The 17733-nt window shown below is 44.0% G+C and overlaps 2 non-coding genes across 2 annotated transcripts; one reads left to right on the forward strand and one right to left on the reverse strand.

Annotated features, from left to right (window-relative positions):
• The first annotated feature begins 11829 nt into the window (after positions 1–11829).
• Positions 11830–11936, forward strand: LOC112081697. Its single transcript, XR_002896619.1, has one exon. It is a non-coding gene; the product is annotated as a small nucleolar RNA R71 (small nucleolar RNA).
• A 4864-nt stretch (positions 11937–16800) lies between these two features.
• On the reverse strand, positions 16801–16907 carry LOC112081706. The gene has a single exon (XR_002896628.1). It is a non-coding gene; the product is annotated as a small nucleolar RNA R71 (small nucleolar RNA).
• Positions 16908–17733: the final 826 nt, after the last annotated feature.

A 17733-nucleotide genomic window follows, 5' to 3' on the forward strand; every position in this document is an offset into this window, starting at 1 on the left:
ACTCTTAAACCTTTAACCGAGTGGTTCAGGCATTTCTACGAACATTTTTGATGTGAGATATGCCTCAGATCTGAACCTCAAGTGATGTGCTTGGATCCAGCTTAGAGATCTCGTCAGTTAAAGAATGAAACATGCAAGACTAGACCCCTAAACTCACTAATCTATCATGAAAGCACCCTAATCTACCTATCTAAAGCCGCTTAAACGACTACTCACTGATCATAACGAGCTCACTAAGTCCTTTGCAAGACGTGTAGCTAGTCATGATAAGAAGTTTGATGCTGGAGAATAAAAGAAAGTAAACAAGAACAAGATTCTGAAGTGAAAACGAGATATCGGATTAGATTAATCAAGTTTCACAAAAGAGGCAAGTTCTTAAAGCTAAAACAGGCAGAAAATAAGATAAGATAAAAGATCCTTAGGTCTGTGGTCCTAAAATCTATTTATAGTGAAGGGTAAGTAACGCGGGTCAGCTCGGAACAAACCGGGTACTGAGCGCACTTCTTGGGTCGTCGGGTGAGCATCACGGTGTGTGAGAGAGTGAAGCCGAGGTCTTGATGCCGAGGGGTGCACGTGAGCAAAGATCAAGATGAAGATCACATGAAGAACACGTCAAGAACATGCATAAACCCTAGTCTTCAATCCATCTTCACGTGTGTCCTCTAAGTCACTTTTTTTTGGATTCTGGGTTCGTGACAAGGGACCTCGGCATGTAATGCCAAGGAGCTTGGTAGTCGAGGGGTTCAGGAAGACGGAGTCCGGCATGCAACGCCGAGGTCTTTATACCGAGGTGCATGTTCAACACTTAGTCGTTTTCAGCTTCACTTCTCTTGCATGCATGACTTGATCTCAACATACCGAGGGGTTGGTACGAGGTCTAGCCCAAAATGCTTTCAGGAGATGAGCCTCGGCCTGAGCAATGTCGAGGTAACGATGCCGAGGCTTGTAGAAACACTTAGCGCGTATCGCAACTCCTTTGGGCTCATATCGACCAACTCGTCTTCCGGAGGCAATAACTTTCAGCACACGACTCCAAATTTAGTGACCTCAGGTGTTCCGGAAAAATCATTCACAGACCTCGAATATTGATGAAGGCGCCGTAGGATGGTTCAAGCTGGAAGGGCTTCGTCCCACGTAATCTTTGGAGCTCAGCTGATCGGCTTTTTGGGTGCATGCGAGACAGGTGTGTCTTCCGGAAGCGATATCTCTCCACTCACTGGTCCGAATTGCGTGATTCTAACTGTTCTGGGATCTTGGCTTGATTATCTTCAAGTTTGATGAAGCCCCGTTGGCTGATTCGGACTGCAAGTTTCCCGGCTTTGAGATCTTTGAGGTGCGCGGGTGAAAATGGGATTTAGCCGATAAAAGCTTTCCGCGGTAAGGAAAATATCCGAGAATCACGTACCGCGGTACCGCGGTAAGCTTTTTAGTCGATAAAAACTTCTCGCCTCGGCATAGAACTTCACTGAATGGAATTTTCACCCGGGTTTGGTTTTTAGCCGGTAAATGTCATCCGATAGCGATTTTGGCCGATGTTCTGATCCAGCCGGTACGAGTATTCGCCGAGAAATTCCTCCAAGCGGCTTTCACCATTTTTGACCATTTTCTTCACCGTTTCCACTCCTGATTCTCCTCTTGAGCTCCAAATAGCTTCCAAAGCACCTGATAAAGACTTCAAAACATGCAAAACTCTTTGGGACCTAATGCAAATCCTAAAGTCTATTTTGATGCCTAAAGACTCAATACACATGAGAAAACACATGATATGGACTCTAAAATGCAGCCTAAATGATGCAAAATATAGACATGTCAACTCCCCCACACTTGTCCTTTGCTTGTCCTCAAGCAAAAAGAACGAATGAGAGAAAGAGGTTGTAATGCAATGGGAGTTCATATTTCCTTTTAGAGAGAAGTGATCACAACGAGAACTCAAGTTCATGCTCAAATATGCAATTTAAAGCCATACTTAGATATATATAAACTCAAACAAGGAATCTCCACAAGTTCTCCTCTCTCTCAACTCTTTCACATTCATTAAGCTTAATCAGGTGAATCGAATGATGCAATGTTTAAACAAGCTGGCTTGGCTAGGGAGAGGCTATGAGATAAAAATGATCTCATTCAATGTTCAAGCGGGTTCAATGCAGCAAGGGATCTCTCTATGAATGATCAAACTTCGGCAGAATGCTAAAGGTAAAAGGCAACCGATGCATACAAGGGCAGAATCTCATCCCACCCCACTCTCTACTCAAAGTTTCCTCACATGCTCACACTCTCAAGAGCCTGTCATTTCACTCTCATCATTGCCTAGCTAGGGGATTCACTTCCTTTTCTTATCCACAAGCCTCGGAGTTCACACTTTTATCAGCTCTTTTCTGCTTTCTTTTCACAGTTCCCAGCCTCTTTTCTTTCTTTTCAAAACGTTTGAGCTCTTTGACTTCTTTTCATCTTTCTTTTCACTTAGAGGCTGGATTTTCTTTCTCATAACACTAGAGCTCACTTTCTTTAACTCAAAACTCCGAGATTGAATTCTTTTCTTTCATTCCCCTAGCTACCTCTTCTTTTTCTTCCCCACTCATCTCACCTTTTTCCACTCACCAACAAGTCTTTTTCTCACTTTCATCCCTCGCCAATACTCTCGGTTCCTTGATGTTGGAACACAGCACTCAATGAGACCTTCCCTTGTCACCCTAAACCTAACACTTTCTGCTAAGTTTGATCCAAGGTGACCTTTCAATTCACACACTAAATTTGGCTTGAAAGAAACGGTAGGTTCAAGGTGAGGGAACTGATCCATGATGCAGATTCAGCTACTTGAGCTAAGGAAAGAGGGTGGTAAAAACAATGGTTCTAGCTCAAGTATGTATGTCGGTATCCACAAGCTTATTCAAACAATGCACCACAAGATATTTTCAGGTCAAGTTCGAGGTTCTCACTTAATCAGAGTTGAGTTCAATTCAAACTTGTTTCTCAGTTTCAAATCGTTTCAGACTTTGCAAGCACATAATGAGTTTCACAAGCATATTTAGTTCAAGTTCTCAAGGTGATTTACTCTCTAGGAAAAAACCTATCATTACTCCTTGCATTGATGCAATCCTACATGATGCAACTAGACGCGATCTTAAAATGCAAAATGCAACTAGAATGAGAATTTTTTTTTTTTGTGAAAATTTTCAGGTTTTTCATATGCACTAAGCTACATGAAACTCAAAAATGCAAAAAGTCAAATAAGAACAAAGAAAACAAGATCAGAAAACACATAGCTCCTCCCCCACACTTAAATAACACAGTCCCTTGTGTTATAAAAGCGCGTGAGAGAAGTAAAAAGAAAAGCTAGACAAATGCAAGATGATATGTACAAGATGCATATTTACAAGGGTTTGAAGTCAATACCTCAGTCGCTGAGGTCTGATCCCAAGTAGTGCGAGGGATTTGATGTTGAACATGACGGTGTGGACTGTCGTGGTGGGCTGCTCTCCGAGGGTTCAGGTAGGAATGCCGTGGCAGGGTCGATCCAATCTTCTTTGCCCGGTGAAAACTCAGGATTCCTCGCATTCGAGCTTTCTCCAACCTCCTCTTGTGTAACCGGTGCTGTAGAGGTCGCTGAGTTCTTATCAGGTGAAGATGGTGCGGTGAGCTGCTTGACCTTCTTCTTTAGCTGCCTTACACAGTCCACCAACGCATGAATGGTCTTGTCTTGCCACTTACACCACTTTTGGAGGGTGTTAACTCTCGAGTACAGCTTCTTGGTGTGGTATTCAGGTTCTCCCCACACGTAGGGATCAAAGTGGTATCGGCCAGCCCCTATTCTTCTTTCAGATGTTCTTGGTTCATCATTCTCACACCCGGCTGTTCCATGTTCATTGGGAGGTCTACTAGACGCGGCCTGTTCCTCTTTGGTGCACTTGCGCATTGGTGGGTCGAAAAGAGGGTTGTACAACTGATCTTTGAGCACGTAGAAAGAGACATTAATTTGCTCATTTAACATGGTGAGGGCTCGGTTAGGCAAGAGAACTTGCGTGCCATCTCTGTGCATCAGCGTGAAGTTGTAAACCCACTTGTTGCCTGCCTTGCCTCCGAAGAAACCGTTCTTGCTTAGGTATTGTTCATCAATGAGACCCGGCTTTGACGTGGGTTCAGGGAATACAAACCCTTTGGCCCTCAAAATCTTTGTCACCACCCAACCGTTCTGAAGCCTTCTCGTGCCCTTTTTCTTCCGATTAACCACACATTGTGACGGTAAGTGAGCATCTGAATTGAACGCACCTAGAGAGGGTACATGTATTGGCCCTTGGAACTCCTTTTTGTTCTTCATCTGAGTGATTAGTGGCTTCAAGCCAAGACCCAATATCTCGAGCTCGGTTAAGTGAATAACTCCAGGGTTATAGGTCGAGAAGAACATGGAGGCCAAGACTCGGTTAGCGTATCTGATCGTTGGGTTCCTGATGCAGCTCGTCTTGCTCTTGCCTCCCAAATATGGTCCAAAAGCATTGGTCTCCTACAAAGCAGCTAACTCCTCTTTTGGGTACACAAACTTCTCCAAGGAGCTTTCATTCCTCACAAAGCCAAATATCTTATCTAGCTCCTTGAAACTGACCTTGTAGCTTACTCCGTCCATTTCAAACTCTATGTGACCGAATCCTTTCCCATGTAAGCGCTTGGGATCTCTTTTTGGGTATATGAATACCTCCAGAGTGGCCAGGAACTGTTGTGTAATCCCTTCATAAGCAACATCACTCAGCTCAAAGAACGAGGCCAAGCCCATGTTTTGAAAAATGAGGGTGACGTCGTCAAATATCTCAAGCTTTCTCAACAACTTCATATCAGGGAACCGACCTTGAGCTACTCTCACAGAATTAAAATGGTCTAAGTACTCTCCAGTGGTTGGAAAGTGCTCTCCTTCAGGCTCAGCTTTCGGTTCTTTCTTTGTTTCCTTGCCACAGTCGGCCTCTTGCTCTTTGGTATCTCCTCTGAGAGCCAGAGCTCCAGCCTCTTCTTCATCAGAGTAAGAAACCACCTGCTTCCCCTTTCTCCTTGGCTCAGGCACAGGTGCAGGCACGAGCTCTTTGTTCTTTGCTCGTTTCGCAGCCAATTCGCCTTCGGGTCTCGCGGAGGTTTTCTTGCTTGTTCCCCCATTTCGTGCCAAGGCGACAGCTTTCCCTTTGGTGGCCCTCTTCTGAACGTCGTTCTTGCTTGTTCCGTGGGCCAGAGTGGTGTGTTTCTCGGGCATCTCCGAAAGAAACTCTCAAAGAAGAAATGAGAACCGAGTGTATCGCTAAGCACAAATGCCAAAATAATAGGCAAGAACAGAGCTTTCTGTCAAACAAGACTGGTTTAATGGTTTCTCAAACTCAAAGTGATTCACAAATAAGCCAATAAAACCACTAGGAGCAAAGATATATAGACAGTTCAGCTCAGAAACTCAGTTCACCATTAAAGCCGATTCCAAGCGCAATTTCTCATGAATTTTAAAAACTCAAGTACAAACGATTTTCAGTGCAAGAACCGGTTTTTCATGTGTTGTCTATCCTGATGGAATTTCTAAAATTGTTCCCAAATGTTGTAACGGTCTAAAAGAATCGATTCCACATTTTACAAACAATAAAGCTCGCAAATAATAATGGAAAAAGATGAGTCTTTAGAATGCAATTACCTTTGGGAATCCCAGATTCAAGCTCAATGAAATGCTTATGCAGAATAGACAAGACCTTAATGAGTCTAGAACACTTGGAATTGTGCGAAACTAATGAGAAATGAGAGAGTTGTGAGCGTAAAATGCAGAGAAAAGGATGAAGAAGGCAAACTCTGCGTTTTGGCTCGGTATGGAGGCAGGTATGGGCAGGAGCGCGCTTTCCAGCTGGCTTTTGGACTGTTGTGGAACTGGTCCCCCCTTCTGTTCAAGCTCCAGCCGTTGACCGCGCCAAAATTCGCCTTAACCGAGCGTTTAAATTTAAAATGCCGCGCAAAACCTCCAAACGACCGCGGTATGGGTAAGACGAGGGCCGTACGGTCTGGACTGATTTTTCTTGTGTTAACACAAGCGGCCTCGACGTGTTCCACCCCGAGGGCACCAAGACGAGGGCTTACAGCTCATACTAACACGTAAAATTTCGTGGCCCTCAAGTCTTTCCCATGGATCGCGCAAACCTTCATCGTCGACTTAAGTGTTCCAAGTGTTCGTGACTTTGGTCTTTCTTGTTACCGGGCACCTTGGCATGCTCCACCCCGAGAGCATCTTGCCGAGGGCACTTGTTTCGACACAGAACACTTGGTGCCTGGGGGTTTTGGTGACTTGGCCTCGGTGTAAACGGGTCGCGGCCTCAAGACGAGGTTTTTAACCGTTTCTCGTGAACATTGCTCCTCGGTATAATTATACCGAGGGGTTTACAACGTGGACCTCCCCCACACTTAGTGTTTCACGATCTCACTTCCACTACACGGCCATGATGTAAATAAGGCGAGGAGTTTAGCCGAGGTTTTCAGGCTTTCAGTCGGTAAATGGTGACCAAGGCATGACTATGCCGATGGTCGATACCGAGGCTGTGAGTACTCCTGTTCTTAAATCATCAGGCCATGTATTTTCAAGCCTTTTTGCTTTTCTTTTCTCACAAGATTCACTGTCTAACACCTGAAACATTTAACAAACCCTTCAAAAAGCTTCAAGTAAAAAGAAAAAGAAGATGAAAAATGAAATATTTACAAGGATAAGCTTGGGGTGTCTCCCAAGAGCACTTTGTTTAACGTCTCTAAGTTTGACTTTACTTACCTTTTCAGGCAGTTTCGGGTTCAAGAAGAGGAACTGAGGTAGCTCCCTCTCTTGTTTCTGATCCCAAGTAATGCTTTACCCTCTGACCGTTTACCACAAAGCCTTGTCCATCTTTTCCTTTTAAAACAACGGCTCCATAAGTTCTCACTTCAAGAAAACTGTAAACGGACCGGACCACCTAGACCTTAGCTTTCCAGGGAACAGCTTAAGTCTCGAGTTAAACAACAGAACTTGGTCCCCTTCTTTGAACTCTCTCTTGTGTATCTTCTTGTCATGGAGCGCCTTGGTCCTTTCTTTGTAGATTTAGAGCCCTCAAAAGCGTCTAAGCGGATCTCCTCAAGCTCATGAAGCTGAAGAACTCTCTTTTCCTGAGCCGTCTTGATATCAAAGTTCAAAAGCTTCACAGCCCACAAGGCTTTGTACTCCAACTCAACCGGTAAATGGCAGCTTTTCCCATAGAGCAGGTTAAATGGTGAGGTTCCAATGGGGGTTTTGTACGCAGTTCTGTAAGCCCACAAAGTTCCATCAAGTTTCTTGCTCCAATCTTTCCTAAATGAGGTCACGGTTCTCTCCAAAATGGCTTTGATCTGGCGGTTTGAGACCTCCACTTGACCGCTTGTTTGAGGATGATAAGGGCTAGCCACCTTGTGCTTTACTCCGTGCTTCTTCAAAAGACTCTCAAGAGTCTTATTGATGAAATGGCTTCCCCCATCACTGATAACTACCCTTGGAACTCCAAACCTTGGGAAAATGATGCTCTTAAAGAGCTTTACCACAACTTTTGAATCATTGGTTGGAGATGCAACCGCTTCTACCCACTTGCTTACATAATCAACAGCAACAAGTATATACTGATTTCCGTATGAGCTTACAAAGGGACCCATGAAGTCAATGCCTCAACAATCGAAGATCTCTACTTCAAGAATCGGGTTCTGAGGCATTTCATTCCTCTTGGATATGTTACCCTGCCTTTGACAAGCTTCACACCTTGAAACAACACTCTGAGCGTCTCTAAACATAGTCGGCCACCAAAAACCACTTTGTAGAACCTTGGCTACCGTCTTGAAAGCACCTAAGTGGCCAACATTAGCTGAACCGTGGCATTCTTGTAGCACTGGGTAGATCTCTTCCTCAGCCAAGCACCGTCTATAGAGATGGTCCTTGTTAAGCACGTATAGATACGGCTCATCCCAATGATACTTCATCACATCTCTAAAGAACTTCTTCCTCTGATAAGAATCTAGCTCTGATGGCTCTAAACCGCATGACAAGTAGTTCACAAGATCAGCAAACCACGGGAGGCTTCTTTCCTTGATCGTGTTGGCCTCCTCCACTTCTAAGTAGGACTTGACTAGCATGAGATGTTCTTCGGGCAAAGCATCGTTTATAGGCACTTGTTCTTCGATTCTGAGCCTTGAGAGATGGTCGGCAGCTCCATTCTCAATACCCTTCTTATCAAGCACCTCCATATCAAACTCTTGAAGCAACAAAACCAATCTGAGAAGCCTCGGCTTAGCATCTTTCTTGGTCATAAGGTATCTCAAGGCCGCGTGATCAGTGTAGACCTTGACCTTTGATCCCACGAGATAGCTCCTGAATTTATCAAACGCAAACACAATGGCTAGCATTTCTTTCTCGGTGGTGGCATACTTCTCTTGAGCTGAATCCAATGTGCGGCTTGCGTAGTAGATCACATGGAGCTTCTTGTCTTTCTTTTGCCCCAAGACAGCCCCCACGGCATAATCTGATGCATCTGTCATCACTTCAAAGGGTAGTGACCAATCAGGGGCTTGGACAATCGGTGCACTGATCAATGCCTCCTTGATTCTCTTGAAAGCTTCCTCACACTCATCATCAAAGATAAACTCCATCTCTTTACACAATAGCCTCGTCAAGGGTCGAGCTATTTTAGAGAAATCTTTGATAAATCTTCTGTAGAACCCTGCGTGACCAAGTAAGCTTCTTATTCCTTTCACCGAGTTAGGGGCTTGCAAGTTCACCATAACCTCGATCTTGGCTTTGTCCACCTCTATGCCTCTCTCTGATACCTTGTGACCCAAGACAATCCCTTCTTGAACCATGAAATGGCATTTCTCCCAGTTCAAGACGAGCCTGTGCTCCTCACATCGCTTTAAAACCTGAGATAGATTAGAGAGACAATCGGAGAAAGAGGAGCCGTAGACAGAAAAATCGTCCATGAACACCTCCACTTTCTCTTCAATCAGGTCAGAGAAGATATGCATTATACATCTTTGAAAAGTGGCTGGTGCATTACAAAGACCGAAAGGCATTCTACTATAAGCATAAGTGCCATAAGGGCATGTAAATGTTGTTTTCTCTTGATCTCGTGGATCTATGGGGATTTGAAAGAACCCCGAGTACCCATCAAGAAAACAAATATAAGGATGGTTAGCTAGCCTTTCAAGCATTTGATCAATGAATGGCAAAGGAAAATGATATTTTCTAGAAGTAGAATTCAGTTTTCTATAGTCTATGCACATGCGATGACCGGTTATAGTTCTTTGGGCTATAAGCTCATCCTTTTTGTTTTTAACCACCATGATCCCACCTTTCTTGGGCACAACGTGAACAGGAGATACCCACCTTGAGTCAGAGATTGGGTAAATTATCCCTGCCTCAAGGAGTTTGAGTATCTCCTTCTTAACCACCTCCTTGAGGTTCGGGTTAAGACGTCGTTGATGCTCAATAGAAGACATAGCTTGGTCTTCTAGGTTCATCCTGTGGGTGCATATGTCAGGAGAGATTCCTCTAATACCAGCCAAAGAATACTCTATGGCTCTCCTGAACTTTCTTATCTCGCTAAGCAATGCACTCTCTTCATGCTCCATTAAGCTATCATTGATGATCACGGGATATGTGGAGTTTAAGCCTAAGAAAGCATACCTGAGCCCTGTTGGTAGAGGCTTGAGCTCAACAGGGGGTGAATCAGCCTCGTTCCAATCAGCTTCGAAGCTGCATTGCCTTAGAACAGCTTCCTCAGTCTTTTCTTTCTCGCGTGGTTTACCATCGACCTCGGCATAAGATGTCGCGGCCATGATACCCCGAGGTGTCTCCCCAATAGTCTTGGACTCGCCGATGTCTAAAATGTCGAGGCCACTCTTCCTGAGCTCCAGAAACCTTGTCTCAGCTCCAAGTTCCTTCGGTTGGTCCAGAAGACGCTTGTACACCTCGCTTTCTTCGTTCAAGTACCCGTGCTCGCTTTGTTCCCACGTTAAAACCACTTGTAATGGGTCTTCTGCGTTTAACTCCTCTAGGAGCTCATCAGCTAGCTCCTCCATAGTTTCCACATAGAAAACCAGACCTCCAATGGTCGGTTTCTTCATCATTTCCTTCACGTCGAATTTCATAGTTTTGGAACCGATGTGTAGCTCGATCATACCCCCTCTTACGTCAATGATCGCTCATGCTGTTGCTAAGAACGGTCACCCCAAGATGATGGGGTCAAGAGGTTCTTCATCCATCTCAAGAACTATGAAATCAGTGGGGATCTCTATTTCACCGATTCTCAAAGGCAGATCCTCAAGTAAGCCCACTGGTAATCTCACCGATCTATCTGCTAATACAAGGGAGATCTTGGCCGGCTTGTAACTTTTAAATCTCAGTCTCTTGGCCACCATGTAAGGCATTAAACTCACAGGAGCTCCTAGATCACATAAGCAATTTGAGAACTTCAAGTGACCTATGGCACACGGTAATGTAAAGCTGCCCGGATCGGATAGCTTCCTTGGTATAGACCTCTTTTGAATGATAGCGCTGCACTCGTGACTCAATATTACCATACCCTGGAGCTCCTTTGTCTTGTTGAGAATTGCATCCTTTAGAAACTTTCCAAGCTGTGGTATAGCTAAGAAGGCGTCTATGATAGGCAAAGTCAGTTGTGTGTTCTCCAAGTGTTTCTCAAAGACCGCATTGGCTTTGTCTAGGATTTTCTTCTTGAAACGCCTTGGGAATGGTATCTTGGGCTGGTAAGGTGGTGGTTGAACGTAGGGATTTTCAAGCTCATGCGTCTTTTCCACCTCTTTTCCTTTATCTTTGATCGGTTCCTTCCCCAAAACCTTTTCTTCTTGTTGCGCATCATCTGAGGCTGCCTCCCCTCCGAGTTGCTCATTGTCCTCAATGACCTTTGTTTTAGGTGCTGGAGCTTGTAGTTCTTTTCCACTCCTCAATGTGATGGCGTTCATATATTCTTTGGGGTTAGGCTCCGGCTTACCTGGTAAGGCCAGACCTCTTGATGATGTAGAAGCTTGATTCTGCTTAAGCTCCCGGATATCCTGTTGCATTGTTGCGTGCTGGCTCTCAACTCGTTGCTGACCCTGTAACAGTTGCTGTAGAAGCCCACAGACGTCAGGTCCCATCTGATTCTGAGCCGTTCCCTGGTTCTGTTGCTGATTACCCATCGGCTGCGGATTGAACCCTGGTGGAAACTTATGTTGTTGTGGTTGGCTGTTGAAGGTGTTGCTTTGAGCCGGTTGATTCTGCTGACTATAGCTCTGTTGCTGCCCACTGAACTGTTGTTTGGGCTGAAAGCTGTTCGGAAATGGAGCTTTTGGAGCATAGCTTTGTTGGTGTTGTTGAGCAGGGTAGACTTGGTCTTGAGAATTAGGTATTTTTTGTTCCGGTAAGAGAGGTTTGGATTATTCCCAAAGTTGTTAAGCCGCTGATACCTTTGTTGGTACCCAATGTATTTTATCTCTTCTTGAGTTAGACCATCTTCATTGACATTATCAAAGCTCGGCCCTTGCTCATCAAACTCGCCTACAAAGTGTATTGGCTTTTGTGTAGCCATTAAAACCTTGTCAAGCTTGCTCTGTAGATCTCTTATATCTTTCTCCATGCGCTGTTCTTTACTAGATCCCTCTGAACGGTTTGCCCTGTCAAAATCTTCCCCATACGTGTCATTAGACATGGCGAGGTTCTCCACTAGTTCCATTGCCGCATTTATCTCTTTCCCAAGAAAATTTCCGTTGGAGGCTGTATCGAGTTGGTTTCTGATCTTGGGGAGGGCACCTCGGTATAGAGTACTCAGGAGGGATGCCTCCGAGAAGCCGTGGTGGGGGCATTGGTTGGTATAGCTCCTGAACCGTTCCCAAGCCTCACTAAAGCTCTCGTTGTTGTGTTGCGTGAAACTTGAAATCTGATTCCTTAGCTTGGTCGTGCGTGAGGTAGAGAAGAACTTTAAAAAGAACGCCAGTTTACACTGCTCCCACGTTTGTATAGAACCCCTTGGGAGGTTCTTTTCCCACTGGTGAGCTTTATCACCGAGGCTGAATGAGAACAGGCGTAGCTTGAAGCTATCTTCTGACACGCCATTAATCTTTGTTAGGTCGTAAACTCGATCAAATTGATCAAGATGCTTTAGAGGGTCTTCTCCGTGGAGCCTGTTGTTGATTAACGTAGGCTTGTTGTTCATTCCTCTCTGCCTGCGCCTGATTAGCCTGAGCCTGGTGCTCGGCATCTTGAGCCTGCTGCTCAATCCTTTGCTGTTCTGCCATACCAAGCCTTTCAAAGTTCCGTTTTCTCTCGCGAGCTCGCCTTTCGATTCGGTTTATGTTGTTGTCGTAAGGGAGAGGCGGTTCTGTGCTGCGAGACCTGGTTTTCATGCACCTGAAAGCAAAGCCAGAACTTGCAAAAGATTTAGTAAAACAAAAGAAAGTAAAGTCTTGATCTCAAGAACAAATAAGAGACTAATGCTCCCACAAGTTGGTACGGCGCCAATTGATAACTAGTGTTTTCAGACTCTTTGTAGAGGTTATCAATCCCCTGTCTTGTAGTACAAGGGGTTATCAATCCAAACTTGTGTATGAGGCACTAGTCTATGTTACTTGTGATCTTAAGTCAAGATGATCAAACAAGAGTTTTTATCTAATCTACTTAGCAAGCAAATAAACATGAAAATGAAGCAAAAGATGAAATTTAAGCGAAGTGAGGATGCAAATGATGATGAATAAACTAGCAAATGATCGGATGATGATGATATATGATAAAGGCAGAAGCTTTAGACAGGATAAAAGACTCGGGTGCTTCCAAGCTAGACCAGCAAGTTAATGAATCAGTATATTTAAGCGATTTCATTTAACATGAACTCAAAGTATGTTAATCTTCTCATGAAAGTATTAAACATCTAAACTGATCCTCTTTCATACCAAAATCCCTTTTGAGAAGCATGAATCAGTCAGATTTAAGATCCAGTTCAATAAGTCATTTAAAAGTTCAAACTATCACTCTCGCGATGAAAGACTCTTAAACCTTTAACCGAGTGGTTCAGGCATTTCTACGAACATTTTTGATGCGAGATATGCCTCAGATCTGAACCTCAAGTGATGTGCTTGGATCCAGCTTAGAGATCTCGTCGGTTAAAGAATGAAACATGCAAGACTAGACCCCTAAACTCACTAATCTATCATGAAAGCACCCTAATCTACCTATCTAAAGCCGCTTAAACGACTACTCACTGATCATAACGAGCTCACTAAGTCCTTTGCAAGACGTGTAGCTAGTCATGATAAGGAGTTTGATGCTGGAGAATAAAAGAAAGTAAACAAGAACAAGATTCTGAAGTGAAAACGAGATATCGGATTAGATTAATCAAGTTTCACAAAAGAGGCAAGTTCTTAAAGCTAAAACAGGCAGAAAATAAGATAAGATAAAAGATCCTTAGGTTTGTGGTCCTAAAATCTATTTATTGTGAAGGGTAAGTGTCGCGGGTCCGCTCAGAACAAACCGGGTACTGAGCGCTCTTCTTGGGTCGTCGGGTGAGCATCACGGTGTGTGAGAGAGTGAAGCCGAGGTCTTGATGCCGAGGGGTTCACGTGAGCAAAGATCAAGATGAAGATCTCATGAAGAACACGTCAAGAACATGCATAAACCCTAGTCTTCAATCCATCTTCACGTGTGTCCTCTAAGTCACTTTGTTCTGGATTCTGGGTTCATGACAAGGGACATGCCGAGGAGCTTGGTAGTCGAGGGGTTCAGGAAGACGGAGTCTGGCATGCAACGCCGAGGTCTTTATACCGAGGTGCATGTTCAACACTTAGTCATTTTCAGCTTCACTTCTCTTGCATGCATGACTTGATCTCAACATACCGACGGGTTGGTACGAGGTCTAGCCCAAAATGCTTTCAGGAGATGAGCCTCGGCCTGAGCAATGTCGAGGTAACAATGCCGAGGCTTGTAGAAACACTTAGCGCGTATCGCAACTCCTTTGGGCTCATATCGACCAACTCGTCTTCCGGAGGCAATAACTTTCAGCACACGACTCCAAATTTAGCGACCTCAGGTGTTCCGGAAAAAGCATTCACAGACCTCAAATATTGATGAAGGCGCCGTATGATGGTTCGAGCTGGAAGGGCTTCGTCCTACGTAATTTTTGGAGCTCAGCTGATCGGCTTTTTGGGTGCATGCGAGACAGGTGTGTCTTCCGGAAGCGATATCTCCCTACGCACTGGTCCGAATTGCGTGATTCTAACTGTTCTGGGATCTCGGCTTGATTATCTTCAAGTTTGATGAAGACCCCGTCGGCTGATTCGGACTGGAAGTTTCCCGGCTTTGAGATCTTTGAGGCGCGCGGTGAATATAGGATTTAGCCGATAAAAGCTTCCCGTGGTAAGGAAAATATCCGACAATCACGTACCGCGGTAAGCGTTTTAGTCGATAAAAACTTTACGCCTCGGCATAAAACTTCACCGAATGGAATTTTCACCCGGGTTTGGTTTTTAGCCGGTAAATATCATCCGATAGCGATTTTGGCCGATGTTCTGATCCAGCCGGTACGAGTATTCGCCGAGAAATTCCTCCAAGCGGTTTTCACCATTTTTGACCCTTTTCTTCACCGTTTCCACTCCTGATCCTCCTCTTGAGCTCCAAATAGCTTCCAAAGCACCTGATAAAGACTTCAAAACATGCAAAACTTTTTGGGACCTAATGCAAATCCTAAAGTCTATTTTGATGCCTAAAGACTCAATACACATGAGAAAACACATGATATGGACTCTAAAATGCTGCCTAAATGATGCAAAATATAGACATGTCAATCGGCCAAGTGAACCTCGGTGTAGATGTGTTGGCGTTTTCAAGTGTTTTCTCTCTTGGTCAACACCCGGTTTGTCCCGGGTTGACCAGAAACCTAGGGGAGGACTATAAATACTTTTTTAGGGTTTTACCCAAGGGACCAAGCTTTATTCCTTTTGTTTCTATGCCTCTTTTGTAAAAGACTCTTTTAAGAAGAGAAATATCTCCCTTTTTGAGTTTTAATCAAGAGAGAATCAGAGATTTCTGTGTTTAAAGCTGCAAATCCATCATCATCCATCTTTTCCTTCTCCATTTCTCATCATTAATCATGCCAATCTTCTCAGCTTGCAAAGGTTTAAGAGAGATTAGTATGATTAGTGAGTAGTCACCTTAATGAGGTTCTAGATGTGTAGGTTAGGGTGCTAAAGTGTTAGATTAGGGATGCTTAGGGCTAGATTCATGATTTCATCTCTCTAAATAGCTGATCTCTAGGCTAGATCCATACACATCATATGTGGTCTAGATCTTCGGCATTTCATGCACTAAAAGCGTTTGATGAAATGCCTGAAAGAGCTATGTTAGAGATCTTTGCATTTCATGCCATGATGATGTTTGTTAATTGCTTAGATGATCTTTTAGAATTGTTTCTTAATGCTCATTGATTCATATTTCACAAATGATGATTTGGTTTGAAAATGGATTAGTGTAGAGGTTAATGCCTTCATGAGAGGATTAATCTAGATTAGAGTTCTAAATCATTTGATTCATGTTTCATCATTGTCATTAGCATTTCTAGTTTAGCACCAAAGCACCCTAGCCAACTATCATGTCTAGAATCTCATGCTTCCATCATCTCATATTCACATCACTTGTCATTTGCTTTGTTCTTGTTTGATCACTTGCTTAGTCATTAACCTTGTTCTAAGTTCTTAGTTGTCATTAGTCAATCAAAACCTCATCTGTTTACTTGAATTGAGAAACTGCCACATAGCTTAGTGTCTAACACCACATTCTTGGATTGATACCTCTTTTATGCTACTTTGACAAGGGGATTGATAGCCCTAAGACCCCAAAAGTCTTGTCTATCAATTGGTGCCATTACCAAAGTGTGGTTTGTTTAGCATTAGACTCTGATCTGTTCTTGAGATCAAGTACTTATTTTTTGTTTTTACTGATTACTTTCAAGTTCTGTTTTTGATTTCAGGTGTATGAACACCAGGTCCAGGTCAAGAAGCTGTGGTCCACTTTTACCTCTAAACGACAACATAAATCTTTTGGTTCCAAGAAGGAGAAGGGAAAGGCGTGGAAGAGAGACTGATCAGGCTGATATGGAAGATCAGAGACAGCATATGGTTGACATTGAGCCGCAGGTTCAAGAGGGGCAACAGGCTCAGGTGCAGCAGGGTAATGGAGCTGGTAATGCCGCTGGTAATGGAGCTGGTAATGCAGCTGAAAATGGAGCTGGTCAAGGGTTCCATCAGGGTAATGTTCATCAAGAACAGGTGCATCAACAGCAAGCTTATGTCCACCTGGGACAAGCTCCAGCTCATCAGCAAAGGCACCAGGACAATGTACAGCAAAGACAACAAGCTCACCACCAACAGCCCTTCCAAAACCAACCAAGGAGATATGAGCAGCCACAGGTCTATGTGGGAGAGAATGACAGGGCCAATGCTAATCAGTATGGAGCATGGATTCAAGGACCACCTGTGCAAAACAACAATTTTGAAGTGAAGGCATCCTTACTGAATATGGTCCAAAACTCCAAGTTCCATGGACTGGCAATGGAAGATCCCTTGGAACACTTGGACCAATTTGATAAAGTTTGTGACTTGACAAAGATAAATGGAGTATCTGAGGACAGCTTCAAGCTCAGATTATTCCCCTTCAGTCTTGGTGACAAAGCACACCAATGGGAGAAGAATCTTCCAAGAGGCTCCATTCAGACTTGGGAGCAATGCAAGCAGGCATTTCTATCTAAGTTCTTCTCAACTTCCAGAACAGCAAAGCTAAGAAACCAAATCTCCAGCTTCACTCAACATAGCAATGAGAGTTTTGGTGAAGCATATGAGAGATTCAGGAGCTACACTAACCAATGCCCACACCATGGGTTTAGTGAGGCTTCTCTTCTCAGCACACTTTATAGAGGAGCTCTTCCCAAGATTAGGAACCAGCTGGACACTACATCAAATGGAAACTTTCTGGGGAAGGAGATTCATGCTGCTTTAGAGCTGGTTGAGAACTTAGCAATAAGCAATGATACATATGGACAAGACTTTGATAGAGCCAACAAGAGTGAGAGTTCAAGCAGGGACCAAAGGTGTAAAAAAGGACTTTAAAACACTTGAAAGCAAGCTGGATAAGGTGTTATTGGCCACTTAAAAGCCAATGCACTTTGTAGGAGAGTATGAGGAACCTTCTCAATGGTTTGAGAACATCAGTGAAGAGGGTCTTACTCAGGAAGAGCTAAACTATATTGGGAATCAGAAGTTCCAAAGATATCAGTATGCCAATACCAATCAGAACCTCTCTTACAGGAATCCCAATGTAGCCAACCCACAAGACCAGGTCTACCCTACCTCTCAAGCTCCACAGAATTTTGTTCCCAAGAACAACTTTCAAGGGTATTATTTTCAACCAAAGAATCAGTTTGTTCAGAATCAGGGTTACAGTCAGCATCAGCAACCACTTCAGAGTTCTGGTTTCAGTTCACAGCAGCAATCAAAGGCACCACCAGGGTTTGGCCCACCACAATTCCAGCAGCAGGCGCCGGTTCAGCATCAGTTTCAGTCAGCACCTGTTCACCAGCAGCCACAGATGGGGTCAGATATGGTTGGGATTCTACAACAGCTGCTTCAGGGTCGACAAATGTTTGCAAGTCAGTATGCATTTATGCAGTAGGACATCAACGAATTAAAGCAAAATCAGGCCTCTAGCTC

This window comes from Eutrema salsugineum, unplaced genomic scaffold, assembly GCF_000478725.1.
Source record: "Eutrema salsugineum unplaced genomic scaffold, Eutsalg1_0 scaffold_10, whole genome shotgun sequence".
NCBI lineage: Eukaryota > Viridiplantae > Streptophyta > Magnoliopsida > Brassicales > Brassicaceae > Eutrema > Eutrema salsugineum.